Below are 15,748 nucleotides of genomic sequence, written 5' to 3'. Positions count from 1 at the left end.
TACAACACACATGCACCAATACTCATGTTTCCCCAAAGGTCGGCCCGACGCATTTCCCCAGTAGGCCCCCACGACTGGCTGCATGCCCAGTTTTCTGCCCATCATTCAGTACCCAGCCATCTCTTCTTCAACCACCAAAAGAGGTGTCCCTTGTCCAATCCGGCCACCCTCAGAGCCTCTCATCTCTGCTTCTCTTGCACAGCCGTTCACATGTGTGCGTCTCCTTTCACGGGCAGCGCTCTCAATGAAATCTCAGTGGGAATCACTATGTTGACAGGCGGTCGAACTCTTCACACGCCGTTCCACCTTAAGCATCAGCGGAATAATAAAAAAAAAGGTCGGATCGGCGCAGTACATAAAGCGCTGCGATGGCGTAAGTGATTCTCAATGGAGCTAGCCATGCAAGTCATCTCTATACATGGAATATGGGCGGCTGCCAGGGTGCTGCTTTTCACCACCCCCTTTTATTTGTTTGTTTGTCTTTAGCTTGCACCAACAGATGACGATAATTATACAAGGACGGGACGTACAAAGCAAAGCATGCTCTTCTAAATAATGCTAAATGGAATTGTTTATCAGAATAGTGTTCGAAAAATGGAAAGACAAAAGCAAACCGTTGTTTTCCTCCCTGCCTATGAATGAAGGCTGACCTGATTTAGAGTTGGTCAGAAACTTTCCCCATCTCAACAACAAGAAAAAGCCCATCGAAACGCCAGACGCTCGATTCACTGACGCTTTGATCATCAAGTATTTCAGCCTCCTCGACCGAATCGGTCCAGGTAGCAGAGTTTCTCGTTTTAGGCTTTTCTTCTGATGGGTTGGCTGTGTTTGATAAAACTTGTTGACGGTTCAAAGCGTCCAGCAATTCAAAGACATCAGTGTGTGTTCACACGTCTGCCTGGGGCCAGTTTATAACAGCGGCGGCCAGCTTCAACTCAGATCAAAAACACTCATAAAAATATTAAACGCGCTTGGTTTCTTTCATTGCACCAGTAGAGGACGTTTTTAGGAGACAATGCTGTTTCTTAAAAGCCCAAGATCAATCTCTGAATACTATAATAATGCAAAGAGGAAGATGCAAAAGCATGTTATTTTAGTGTTATTTAAATAAATTACAGAATTTATTAATGCATTTTTATATTTTGGGTCTCTATGATTTCTTCAATGCAAAAAATGAAAAGGGAACGTCATAGAATTTATTTATTTATTAATTAGAGATGCTTTCCATCGTTAATATTTAAATGAAACCCTTAACATGGAATCAGAAAATCGATGGAAAAAAATTAATTTGGCCCCAAAAAATAAATAAATAAATAAAGACATTTCAAAATTAACTTTTGTAAAACATTTAATAAATTATAGATATTGTAAGTTTCATGATTTCAGTTAATTAGACATTCTTTTTTCTATAAAGATTTTAAATTTACAATAAAACAGTCTAGGGAAAAAATTGGAAAATTAAAACTGAAAAAAAAAAAACTGAATTTGAAAAAAGAAAATAACATGGATTTCACAGGGCCCTAGCTTTTTATTTTTAGCTTTATTTTTATTCAGCAATTTTAGTTGCAATATACATTTCATAAAAATTTTTATCAGTTAAATCAGTAAATCTGTATTAAGAGCCAGGTAGACATATTTCTGACCGGTGGAAACGTATTTAATTTAAAGGTCGTGATTCAATTTAAAATCAAGTAAATGGTTTCCTTGTTCTGAAACCCATTCGGAGGGAGAGCCTGAAGCCATTACGACACGCAATATTATATAATTTAAACCTAACCGCTTCAAATGAGATGATAAAGGACCACGCGCGCTTAAATAAAAAGCCAGTTGAAGGCTGCAAGACTGAAGCGCACCAAACACAGCAAGCGTCAAATCTGAGCTAAATGTTTTAAAACGGCCCTCTTATCGTGGAAGCTGACCTAAACGTGTCGTGGCTGTGGTCCAGTCGTAGAGAACACAGAACAGATGAGTCGAAGCCACAGGCATGGCATTTAGGTCAAGGCCAGTATCAATTTCACCCTCAACAATCAAAAAGCCAAGCTAGCCTGAGGCTACGCTCTCCAGAACCCACTACATCCACTTTCACTGCGTGCAACCCCACACCGAGGTTTCTCACAGCTAATTTATGTCCTCTGATTAGCGAACGGAAAACTAACAAACCTACTCGACCGCAACTGTAATGCGACACAAAAAGTATTCAGACACCGGATATCATTTCTGATATGTATTCTTCGACTAGTGTGCGCAGGACACTGTAGTGAGGATAGCAAAGTAAACAGTCACAACTCCATACAGAGGACTACCAGTAAAATTAATAAAAATGTGAGGCAAAAAAACGACGCTTTGATCTGGCCGCGTTTTGCTCAAGCGTTGTTCTTTAATTGCTGATGGATCTTTTTACACTACAAACTGAGCTGGATCAAACATTGCTTGCCCATTGCTAGATGAAATGGTATTATTTAATTTTGTACTTAAATTTAACAGCCAACCGGATTTATTACATACCTTACTATCAATGAATAAACTGTGACAATAAGAGAAATGTTGAAGGTGTTTGAATGAATTTTGGTTCGTCCATGTCCTAGACTGAATAAAATGAAGCAATGCTTGGTAACCGGTTAACCTAAACTGGCATCATTTATTTGTGTGCTTGATACCAATTAAGGTTAACTGGTTACCATTTATTTGTGTACTTAAATTTAAGCTTTAACGTTTAACTACTCTAACATTTAACCAAATTCGTTAAATACAATGAAAAAATTGTTTGTTTGAGGTAAGAGGTTGCAAACAATTTATTTTATAGTTTATTTAACAATTTATTTATTTTAGCTACATTTAAATAAAAAAAATTAAAGTCGATCTACATTTATTTTTATAAAAATTCTAAATTGTCTGAGATTATCAAGATTAATTGAATTCCTGAATTAATTGAGTCTTGAATTCTTCTCATGTTATATCATCTTTTTCTTGCAAATAAAATACGAGAAACGTTGAAGATGTTTGAAAAAATTGGGGCTGTACTGAATGTCATCTGAACAAGCAGCTATAATCCGACATGGGACACATGTGACCCCGGACCATAAAGCCAGTTTTTAAAAAAAAATGAGACGTATACATTGTCCGAAAGCTGAATAAATAAGCTTTCCATTTGGTTTATTAAGCTCGTGCAATATTTGGCAATTTGAAAATCTGGAATCTGAGGATGCAAAAAATGTTGAAGTTGTCCAAACAAAGTTGCATATTACTAATCAGAATTTACTTAACACTTCTGGCATTAAAGAAAAATGCATCATTTTGTATTATTTGCTATTGCTACGAATATACCTGTGCTACTTATGGCTGCTTTTGTGCCCCGGGGTCACAGACATCACTCATGACCACAAGGCCACGAGTCCATCGACTTCAAGCCGAGAATATATTTTTTTATTTCCTTCGGCGAGGGGCAATTCCTCTCCTTCCTCACGCCGCTGGTCTCACCGAACTCCCTCTTTCCCGGTTCTGACCCCGTGTCCGTCACCCAGCCTCCGCCTCCTGCCGCGGGAGTGCGGAATAGTTCCTGGAATAACAGAGCGTCCTGCCAGGAGAGGTGGGGGAATATTTGATCAAAGCCACAAGCGGGCTTCACAGCCCCCCTCTTCCCGGGCCCACAGCCACTTACAGAAACTCTGTCCTCGGCCGCGGCTCTCAGGGCAGCTTTTCAAACAAGGCCAAGAGCCTTTCAAACAAGCGAGAGTGCTGGGAATTCTCAGCGCCGAACGAGCGCCATGTGCACGGGAGCCTCGGACGGCTGCTGGCTTCCCTCTCGGTTCGTATTTTGGCGGCTGACAGAGATAGAGTGGGACACTTCTGCCGTACAGGCTTTAGAAGAGCCACTAAAGATACAGTGATCAAGAATAACCGACATTTGAGAGAAGAAGCACACACACGATACGACCGCGAGGCCAGTCGATTTTTTTCACAATGAAATTTATGTGAAAGCGGGATAAATCGGCTTTCCTTAGACGTCTGGGTCGTTAGGATAGATAGTTTTTGGCTGAAATACAACTAATTGAAAATCTGAGGTTGCAAAACAATATAAAAGATTGAGAAAATCGCCTTTAAAGTTGTCCAAATTAAGTTAAGCAATGCATATTACTGATTTTTTGAAGTTTTGATATGTTTATGGCAAGAAATGTGTTAAATATTATCATGGAACATGCATCTATGCTTAAAGGAGTAGTGCACCCAAAAATGAAAATGATCCCGTATTTTACCCGAAGCCATCCTAGGTGTGTACGACTTTCTTCCTTTAGACGAATACATATTCTCCATCAAAATGTATCCTGGCTTTTCAAGTTTGGTAATGCAGGTGATTAGTGGCAATCATTTCCATAAATCTGGAATATATATCCAAGCAGATTGATGGGTTTGACTAAATTTTTTCTAGTTTTAAAATTATAACACGAATAACTGACTGAATGAGGCTTCCTAGCTGACTTCTGACTCAACTTACCCATCAATCTATACCAAAGACGTATAGATTAGTTTTATTCTATATTAGCAGTACTTGTGGATGCGTCCGATTTACAAGCTTCAAAATAATGGGCGCTATCCACCAGCATTACCAAGCTTGGAAAAGCCAGGATGCATTTTTACGAAACTCTGACCGTGTTCGTCTGAAAGAAGAGTCATATACAGCTGGATGGCATTGGGGTGAGTAAAATATGGGCTAACTTTAGTTTTTGGGTGAACTATTCCTTTAATGTTCTAATGATTTTTGACACGAACGAAAAATGTATCATTTGGACCCATACAGTGTATTGTTGTCTATTGCTCCCCTGAGGTTATGGGAAAAGATACTCTTATTGGAAATAAGAGTGAAGCAACATGAGATAGTGTTAGGGGAAAACTTAATTTTCGCTTGACAAGAATTATTAAATAAGCCATTGTTATCAAATTATATACATTCATTTTATATGATTAACATTAGCAAACGAATAATACACCGCAATATTAGTTTAATTCACATGACATGATAAAACGCAACAAAAAGCATGAAATGCATTCAAGCTAGCACATCCACCCTGGACTCGTTTTTGCGCTACGAGAGAAAAGCGACGTAAAGCATTTGACGCCAGCCAGAGTAGCTTAACGCCGTGCCCTCTGGCACAAAGCAGGAGGTCATTCTCTCCTGAACCCTACGTAGATCCCTGCCGTAGCCGTCGCTCCCCATCAGCTGTTACATATCTCTAACGTTTCCTCATCTATAAAACTGGAAGGCTGTCTTGTAATCAAATGCCCACACATAGCGGGAAGAGCTTTGCATTGGGGACACAAGGCAACCCGGCCAGTTTCCTTTTGGCGCTGGCCGTCTGAACTCCCACCTACTATCCAAACAGAGGATGTACTCACAGACTCCAACACTATTCTGGTTTGTCTATCGGAAGAGTGTGAAATACTGGAATGGGACAGATGCCTACGGCTTCTCCTCTACTTGCCCCGGACTATTTATCTTTCTCCTTCTCCCTCTTCGCTTTCATGCGCAGCCATAAAGCTGTCGGACGTTTATAATCTCGCGCTCCAATCGCAGAGCGTCTCTGTTCTGCGAAAAGAAGCAAAATAAAAAGGAAGTAAACAAAACTACATCTAAGAGTGAAGTTGGAGCACGAAGGATTACAAGCACATTAACCCTTGCGTGACCTTTGGGACAGTTTTTCAAATCGTTATCGCCAGATGCGTATATTTTGGCACAGCTGTGAATTTTATGATTTCAGTTAATTTAATAAATCAATTTTTGCACCAGGTACAAAAATATCGGCCCTTTTGGACAAAAAAACGTCCATGTTGAATCTCATTAAAACTGCTATTTTGAATCACAGCGCCAGATAAATAATGCAGCTATAACTTGTGTCGGAGTGTGTTTTGGACGTGTTTCATAAAAATAATGTGTGTGTGTGTGTGTGTACACGCACACACACACACCTTACTGAAAGCTCCTTTTTTGAGATATCAACCTCAGATTAGTTTATATTTATGACTTTGATTTGAGCAGGTTTTCTAAAATATACATTTTACATAAAATAATTCAAACTTAAACCTCCATAATTACATATTTTTGCTGGTTTCATTTTTTTTTTTTTTTTAAAGCTTCAACAATAATCTGCCACGGCTCTTCTTTAAACGGAGTCCAAAACCTTAAAATTGTTACGGCATGAACATTTCTCTCCGCTGCGGACCCATGCGTAACTTTCCCTTTCTTATTGACGCACGGGGGTTAAAAATATTCTTAAAAAGAGAGAGCGAGAGAAAAGAGGAGGGGCTTGCCGCTCTGACTGCTTGTGTCTTCTCGTTTCCCAAGCACTGGAAATAACTTCAAAGGGGATCGCAGCCTTGAAGAGAGCACAGATAGAGTTACAGTGTGGCAGCTGGAGAAGCCTTGCAGGTGGGGCCTGCTCTGACGGTGTAATATTATCTCATAAAGGGAGACCGGGCCCTTTTTCAAAGGAGGCGACTTCCTCTCCTTTGTCGTCTAGACAAAACCAATGCAACGACAGTTGCAAAAGTCACCTCTGGCCAACAAAGACTCCCAACAACTCTCGCCTAGAAAGCATGCACATGTACCCAAGACGAAGGAGGTGACATCATGAGACACCGACCACAAGCACGCTCAGGGTTTAGAAAACAACTTCTTCTAAAAGGAGAGTTATGGAGGGTACAAGCGTCTTGCTTTACAACCGAGACGTTTCAAGCATTTGTAAGCCACACTTTATCACTTGTAAGTGCATATTGGAATCGTTTAGGCCTTCCCTGGGAATCGAACCTACGACCTTGGCCTCATGCTCTGCTGTTTGAGCCACAGGAACGCCTTAAGGAGTCTTGCGCCGGCTCCCCGAAAAACCGTTCACGCGCGGTCCCCTTGACAACGACGTAAGCAAACAAATGGTGCAATTCAGAGCGGAGCAAACACTTAATATCATGTAAAGACTCAAATATGCATCGTCCAGCCACCGGGGAGGACATCTTTAGCAGAGGGGAAGTGACAGGCCGGTCTATTATAAGACTGCGAGTAGAGATTGAAACCATCAATGGCGTGAGAATCTTTCTCTCTCTTCACGCGAACGTCTGCTACTCGAACGACTAAATTCTAACTAGAGTTCTTTATCTTTTCGATAACAATGATGCTAACCATGTTAAGGTCATGGGTTCGATTCCCACAGAATGCAACGGACTCATGCATAGCTAAAAAGCTCGGGGTCATTGAGATAGCTATAGGGTTACGATTTATTTTCGCAATCCACTTTCGACATTCTACTAACTATAAGTAACTTTGTAACTACATGTCAACTAATTCTCATTTATTTGAAACTACATGTCTACTAACTCTCAGAGGAGACTGTTAGGGCAGGTTTAGGGTTAGTAGAATAAGTCGACATATACTTGCAAAGTTTCTGATATTCATTATGTACTATATTGTGAAATAAAGAGTCAGAAGATGTTAAGCAGACAGTCTACTAATACTCTAATGACTGCTAGTTGACATGTAGTTGCAAAGTTACTTACTGTTACTAGTTACTTAAGTTACTAGAATATATAAAGTGTCACCCGAGTTTGTTTAAATACATTTTAAAATATAATCTATTCCTGTAATGGTAAAGCTGAATTTTCCATTATTAAAACGTCAAGTCTATTCATGCTGAAAATATTTTTTTTGCTTAACATTATTTTTGTGGATTTTTTGATGAACAGAAAGAAAAAAACAGAACGGCATTTATTTGAATTTGTAATGTCTTTACTGTCACTTTTGATCAATCCTGAATAAAAAGCCATTTCTTTCACGGCCAACCCGACTTTCGAACGGTCACGCGGGTCACTTTGGAGAAAGAGAGATATTAAAATAATATTAAACTACAAGTAGTGCAAGAAAATGCGTAACAAAAACGCAACCACCCTTCTCACTGCGCAATAACTGGTAATCGGTTCACACAAACTGTGAGCCTTTCAGACTAAAGTGCCACATCAGAGAAAGCGAGAAAGCCTCATGACAACAACATTCACACTTCAGTCTGTCACTGAACGCCAGCCTCTAGGTGCAACATAAATCCAGCATACGTCGAGAGTTAACGTGACATGATTTATGGGCAAGGAAGGCAAAAGTGCACGCCAGAATACTACCACAACCGCTCTTGAAGTTCAGGAGGCGGGTAAATCTGTACCCGGGAGGATTGTAGTCATCAACACCTAGCCTCACCGATGCCTTTGAAGTCCCTCCCTCGCTTTGAAGGTCCCGGGGAAGAGGAATGCCTGCGCAGGGCTCTTGGAAAGCCCCCAGAGTTGTGGAATGCGGAGCAAGCCGCTGCCGGGCCTCTGCTGGAATGTGATTAGAGCGCTGGAACAGACGAGGGCTCCCGCGCCAGCCAAAGGCTGATGCCACGACGATGGCACAGCACTGGCCGTCGTAAAAAAATATATATATATATAAGGCACAGAGATGGGCGAGGGAGTGGAAGAGGCCGGTGGGAAGTTAAGAAAAAGGTCACCAAGAAAAAGAATGTGAATTTTAGGAAAAATACCAACAAATAAAAATAAATGCATTCAAAAGTACTGAAGTAAAAAAAAATGTAAATTTAATACAAATTAAATTAATATAACTTATACTGTTATATTTGCCTTAAAAAATATATATAACCGTATAACATATCGTTAAATGTAATATAAAATGATTAATTAAAAACATAAGTTTTTTATATAAAAGGTTTTTTTATATATATATATATGTATATGTATATATAATATATATATATATATATATATATATATACACACACACACACACACACACACACACACACACACACACACACAGTATATTTCAGAAAAATGTGTTTATATATTTAATGTGTTTATTTATAATATAAATGATAAATATATACATGCATACATGTGTGCATTTATGTATACATAATAAACATACGCAGAACACATGTTATGCAAAGAAAAAAAATATATTTTTTATGCGATTAATCGTTTCACACAGGTTTTGGTTTTAATGGGTTAATGACACGATTTTATGTTTTGTTTTGGGTGTTTTTCCCAAAATCGCAAAAAACATTATTTTTAAAAGTTAAGACTCATCCATGCTTCATGTAATCACTCCCCCACCAATCTGCAGCACAGCGTGGGAAGATCTGCATAACTTTTAAAGGCTGGAAAAGATGATATAGATGTAATAACAGGGGAAATGAGCATGCATAATTCATATTTACAATATCTACAGATACTGATATTGCACTGAAAATGTACAACTCCCAGAAACAACATACGCAGTTTCTTTAAAGCCTTTTAAGCACAAACATCAGCTAAGAGCTATATCATAAGTGTACAGCGTTTAAAAATGTATATGCATTATTTTAAGACCCTACATTTAGCATGGCAAATTCATTCAGGTTTTTCATAGAATTAAATCTACATGAGTTTTAAATGATGGCAAAGGAAAACCAGACACAAGACTAGTTTAGTTTTTTTCCAAACAAAAACTGATAATGCACGGATATGCTGTGCCTCTCTTTTAGTAACATTCCCAGAAACAACATGCTCGTTTCTTCAAAGTCTATTAGGTATAAACATCTGCTAAGAACATGAATAATAGAAAAATGTGTCACTATAAAAGCAAGTAATACACCTCCATATTTCCACTGGCACGGGCCAGACTCCGATCTCATCCTGCCCAGAATGAGCAGATTCTCTAATCATATTTCCATAGCTCTGAGTTTTACGCGCATTACGAAACAAGTTTCTACTCTTGTTGTCAGTCAAACATTCCAGCAACGCGAGTGCTTGCTCCTATCGAGTGGAAAACAAACAACCACGACTCTAAAAAAAAAATTAAGAGGCACATATAGACTGGACGATTCTATTTATACGCACGCCCTTTCTTTCACACGCATGCTACACCGACATTAGCGTCTTACCACTTAAACAAGTGTGCGGGCATTGGGTCGGCTCTTGAAAGAGGGAAAGCAATGCTGGAGATGACTGGGCTGATCCAGTGAGCTCTCTCTTTAAAGGTCAACACCATATAGACCATCTCCAACTGTCTCTAACACATCCCATCACATGGAATGACCTTCTGAGATCAACGGCATGGATGGCCCAACACGAGCGGAGAATTCTGGGGCATTGCCAGGATCTAAAAGGGCTTGATCTGTTTTCAGCGGGAGAGTTCGAGTTAAAATGCAAATGCGGTCATCATTGTTTTCTCAAGAACACCGTTTCGGTGCTAAGCCAACACATGTTTCGTGTCACTCGTGCACTTTTAAAAGGCCATGGAAGAATAATTTCGCCTAAATGATTCCATTAAGGACCTTTAGCATCTGAAGAACCGTTCGATTGTTTGGCTGAATGGCTCTTTGTGGAAAATGGTTGGCATTGCTGTGAAGAACCTTTATTTGTAAAGTGCCCTATTATGGATTTTTGAAAATGAGCTTTTATACAATGTGTAGCAGCTCTAAGTGAACGAAAACATCCTGCAAAGTTTTATATCTGAAAATGTGCTGCGTATGAAGTTACTGCCTCTCGAAAGAAAGAGTCGACTGAATTATTCAAACGAGTCGTTTTTAAAATAAATCCCAAGCCGTTTCATGTTGATGTCAAAATTAGCATATTGCCGCTCACTTGTTGGTGTGAATGAAAATGCAATTTCATTCTTTGCCACTAGGCTGACTTTAGGAGCATTAAAAACACTGCTTTAAATGAAAATCGACCAATCACTGGAGGGTTGCGAAAAAATGACTCATTGAACGGATTGTTTGGGAGTCACTGAACAAATAAGGTCAAAATAAATGCATGTTATAAGACAACAAAAGTGTTTTAGACCTTGCAAGCATCTCAACCTGTTGACTTCCAAAACCAAAAACCCATCATAGGGGCACTTTAAAGGGAGGGTGAGCAAATGACCGGGTTTTCATTTTCGCGTGAACGACCTCTTTAAAAAAGCTTGTAAAAAGTTGTCAGCGCATTATGTTCCCGTCACAATTCTGCGAACGCACTGGAAAACAGATGAGCGCTTGCTCATGCACGACCTGTTTGCAAAGAAAGCAAAAACACGGTTCCCAAGAGACTAACCAGTCAAAATATCCACCCATTCCCTGACAACCTCACACACACAAAACCCGACCGCAGGCATCATCCTCCACCCCTCTACACACACATAACACTTGGCTCCGCTGCAACGGCGCTTCAGCCCACCGTCAACCAGAGCAGCTCCTGTGCCAACGCCACTTGTCAATCAAAAGAACGACCCCGGTATGGGCCGGTCCCGGAAAAGGGGTGGAGAATCACTCGACCAATCTCTGGTAGATCCTTCAAAGCTTACTCTAGCCTCTGGACTCGCTGGCTATCGAGTTACAGAGATAAATGCCGGTCGAATGATAGGACTCAAGAATGCGCGGCCATGGAAATTGGAAAGAGTGTGTTTTCTGCACCTCCACGGCTAACCAGCCCCCCCTTCTTGCTAAGCCACTAGGTTAGATCGAGTTTCTGTTGCCTTAGATTTGTTTTCTTAAGGAGGTCGCCCTACAGAAGAAAACCCTTGGTTTCCAGGTCAGAACCTACGTTCTGATTATACATGTACAAGAGAGGGCTGGATGGAGGGTTTTCGGGCCACATGTGGATTGAATTGAAGGTCACGCCCAATTTCATTACGCTTGCATTCAAAGTATGTGAGGATATAAGGCAATAATCAGTTAATGAGGCATGACATGCAGACTTCAGTCTACTCTACAGTTTCCATGAGCCTCCAGAGCACTGACTACTGGAGCCAGCGGATTCTCAGCAGGGATGCACACTATGCACAATGCACACTAACATTCAGAAAGTCTGGGACAGCAAGACTTTTAAACGGTTTTACGGCAAGTGTGCTCAAAGCTGTATTTATGTGAGGAAAAAATACAGAATTTAATTTTTTTTTAAATACCATTTATTCCTGTGGAGTTTCTCAAGATCCTTCAGGAATGCTGACTTGGTGCCTAGAAACATTGCTGTGATAAAAGTTTATTTATTTTTCAATTTTTATCTTTTTGTAAGATTACAAGTGCATTTAATGCAATTTATAAAAACTGAATGTCTGCTGCATTATTAAAAAAAACTGTACCTTACTGTAAACAATTATTTTAATTTTTATTTTTTTATTATTGAAATTAAATATCAGCCATACATGAAAACGACCTGCTTTTCTGCGTCCTCGAGAATTTTAATATATTGGTGCATCCCCGAAAAACCCCTTTTAGCTCTACTGAATTTCCTCCTTTCCCTGCACGTAGCTCCTTTCCAGACAACTTGAAGGAAGCTTGGGTTGATGATATTCCAGAGGAAACAAGTGCATGTAGAAAAGAAGGGGGGAAAAAAGGGCCAAGCCATTTCCTGGCGTTATGAGAGCAGTACAAGGAAAGACAGGTAGAGTTCAGGAACAGCCAGAGCCTCTGGTATATTCCTTAAGGGAGAATCTTGGACGCCATACACTGCAACACCGGAAGCTATTTGGAAGCACATCAAAACAAGAATTGTTGTATCCATGCCACGGGTGGAAAGCAACAAAGCGGCGCTAAGAAAGAGATACTCTCTCATTGTACAGCAGGAAGAAGGCAAGTCAGTACACCATTTGATCACCAATACAGTCATTTTAAGGTTAAAGGAACATGCCGCTTTTTTGAAAATAGGCACATTTTCCGATTCCCCTGGAGTTAAACAGTTGAATTTTAACGGTTTTGAACGGTTTCCACCCAACCTCCGGGTCTGACGGTACCATTTTTAGCTGTAGCTTAGCATAGATCATGGAATCCGATTAGACCGTTAGCATCACGTTCAAAAATGACCAGAGTTTCGATATTCTTCCTATTTATAGACTCTTCTACATTTACTGATGCAAAATGAAACTCTCTGGTCATTTTTGGGCGTGGCGCTAACGGTCTAATCAGATTCCATGATCTATGCTAAGCTACAGCTAAAGGCGCTACCGCCAGACCCAGAGATCGGCTGCACGGATTCAAAAGTGGTAAAACTCTAGGGGAGTTGGAAAATTTGCCTATTTTCACAAAACACGAATGTTCCTTCTATGACGACTAAATCACGTTCGAGAGTGCTTTCCCATCGGAAGGAAGTCGAAAGTGCCCTCAATCTTTTCAATTACTCACGTAAGGGTGTATATAGAGATCAGGTTGGACAAGTCTCTCTATGCAGGCCAATACAGTTACACCAATATTTCTACATGAGAAGAGAGATTTGCAGGGAAAAGAGATTAACTCGGACTAAATGGGGCTGAACTCGACAGTCTGCTCACACCCAGCCTACCCATAAGTCTCTTGTACTGAGGCAGTGCGTGTCTTTGATGCTCGACTATAAGGAATCTGGAGGCGTTGCATGGAGTACAAAAGAAACCTGCAATGCTGGGAGAACCAAAAAGAAGCGAGTGCCAAGGCTGGGATTTCTCTCCCCACGTCCTTTTCACTCGCCTTCCCTCCTCCCCCACAAAAACAGCACCAAACCACTGAATCAGAAACTTCACTCCCCCGATCTTTCCACTTCAGCAGCTATCTCTCTCAGGGTGGCATTAGCATCTGATCCGAGATGGCAAAGGAGAAGAAACTCCAATGAAATATTCAACATATCCATATTTGGCCGTGGCTGAGGGAGGGTTGAGTTGGAGAGGTTTTTTTGGGGTGTGGGGGGGTTTGATGAGGAGGGTCTGACTCCCCTTAAACCCATTACATCAGCTTTTTTTCTGCTTCACAGATTCGGAGGCCTGCGCTTTTGAGAAACCAGAAAATGACCTAAATTGACATTCGTTTTGGTTGCTGGTGGTTTTAACATTTCGCACAAAAGAAATCTCCTCTTCGACGACGCAATCGTACCAACGATCAAGCGTATAAAAGGAAAAAAAAATTAAAATAATTTCATTTGCAAAAAAGACTGCTGAAATAAACAAGAATGCAGCTAAAGACTGCATTTTAAAACAAAGCAATAAAAAAAATTAATTTATTGTTACAGTGACAACATTTAAATTCTTTTAATTAAATAAAAAACATACATATTAATATATACATGTATTTTGCAGATTAAGTGTACAAACACATCTACACACACACACACACACACACACACACACACATATATATATATATATACATATGCATATATATATATATATATTATACATATATATACATATATACACACACACACACATACACAAATCTAAAATTTAAAAATCATGGAAATTATCTATTTAAAAAAACACTACAAATGAAAAGTTTTGTGGGAAAAAATAATTTTGCATTTATTTGAAAAAAATACAGCGAAAACTCTAATTAGTTACAAATATTATTAAACTTGATAGCGTTTTTATAATCACAATATACTTTACAAGTATATTACAAGTACAAGTTCATTCTTGTGATGGCAAAGATTGCAAAGACTTTTCTGTAACATTATAACTTCCACTTTTGATCAATCTGAAAGTAGACTCGGCTCGGTTTAACACATCTGACGGGTCTGAATCGACTCTTTCTGAGAAAAGTGCAGCAGAAAATCCGGAAAAAAATAAGGCGTGCCCTTGACCTGCCCTTTAAAGCAAATAAAAGCCCCATCAAACCCTGGGCAAATGAGTCATGAATCAGAACCGTTCAAACAAACAAACAAACAAACAAACATCTAAACCACTTTTCCTCCGTGTGCCAGTGAATCCAGATCCCTCCATTATGTGCTCCAGCTGCCCGGGCAGCATTATGGAAACATTGTTGAGGAATGGGATGAATGGTATGGCTTTGATCTCTGGCCGTTGACCCGGCAGGCCCCGGTCCCTCCTCCATGCATGCAGCGGCTCACATCAAAACCCTTCGCTCGGGGAGATCAGTCCTAATCCCTGCACCAATTTAATCAGCCATCTCAACGACTCACATTACGCTTTTTAATTAGGAGGGAGTCATTACCCCGGCATCACACCCAGCCGGAGAGCTCGCGCTGCTCCGACCTCTAAGTCCCCGTGAGCTTATGGCAAATATAAGATTTCACCTTAGGGCGAATAGAGGGGTGGTTTTTTTCTTTGACTCACTTTTTAATAGACTGCTACTCCCTTCCGCCGCAGAAGAGGACGGACGAGATCCCAGTCGACATTCTCTCCCAAGCAACTAGAGGACGGACTTCTTAAAAGAGCTCAACAACTGACTGAATAAATCTAAATATCACAATAAGGCATTTAGTGAATATGTGCGCTGTGTTTCTCAGAGTGATCTGTTATTATTTTTTTTTTTACAATGAATGCGGCCGTGTCTTACATGACTACCATAAATATTAGTAGTGTAATTTTACAGTTGTACTATAAAATAACGATAATCATTTTCCTAAATTACTACGATAAAACAGCATCTCATATTTTAAGCTTTTAAGAAAATAACATTTTCTAAAATACTTTTACAGCGAAATATTACAATAGTATATGTAAAAAATAAATTCTGTCCTTTTACTTTATTTTACAGTAAAATATACCAGTAGTAATTTATTATATAATTTTTTTTATATATATATATATATATATATATATATATATATATATATATATATATATATATATATATATATATAATTTTTTATATATATATATAATATTTTTATATATATATTAATATTGCTTATTATATATATTATAATTTATATATATATATATATATATATATATATATATATATATATATATATACACACATGATAAATTATAATA

The 15,748-nt window shown here is 39.3% G+C and overlaps 1 protein-coding gene across 3 annotated transcripts in view; it reads right to left on the bottom strand.

The window, feature by feature from the left end:
• Nucleotides 1-15,748, bottom strand: part of znrf3 (zinc and ring finger 3) — a 70,321-nt gene that overhangs the window by 32,699 nt on the left and 21,874 nt on the right. Inside the window, exon 1 of one of the 3 annotated variants that reach the window (XM_043239949.1) lies at nucleotides 3,325-3,607. The exons of 1 other annotated variant lie outside the window; for it this stretch is intronic. The gene's annotated coding sequence lies outside the window, so the exon portion shown is untranslated. Of the gene's footprint in view, nucleotides 1,105-3,324; nucleotides 3,608-15,748 lie in introns of those variants that run through there. One more of the 3 variants, XM_043239948.1, reaches the window with a different exon arrangement.

This window comes from Puntigrus tetrazona, chromosome 5, assembly GCF_018831695.1.
Source record: "Puntigrus tetrazona isolate hp1 chromosome 5, ASM1883169v1, whole genome shotgun sequence".
In the NCBI taxonomy this organism is placed as follows: Eukaryota; Metazoa; Chordata; class Actinopteri; order Cypriniformes; family Cyprinidae; genus Puntigrus; species Puntigrus tetrazona.
This window is presented reverse-complemented; position numbering and strand designations above follow the sequence as displayed.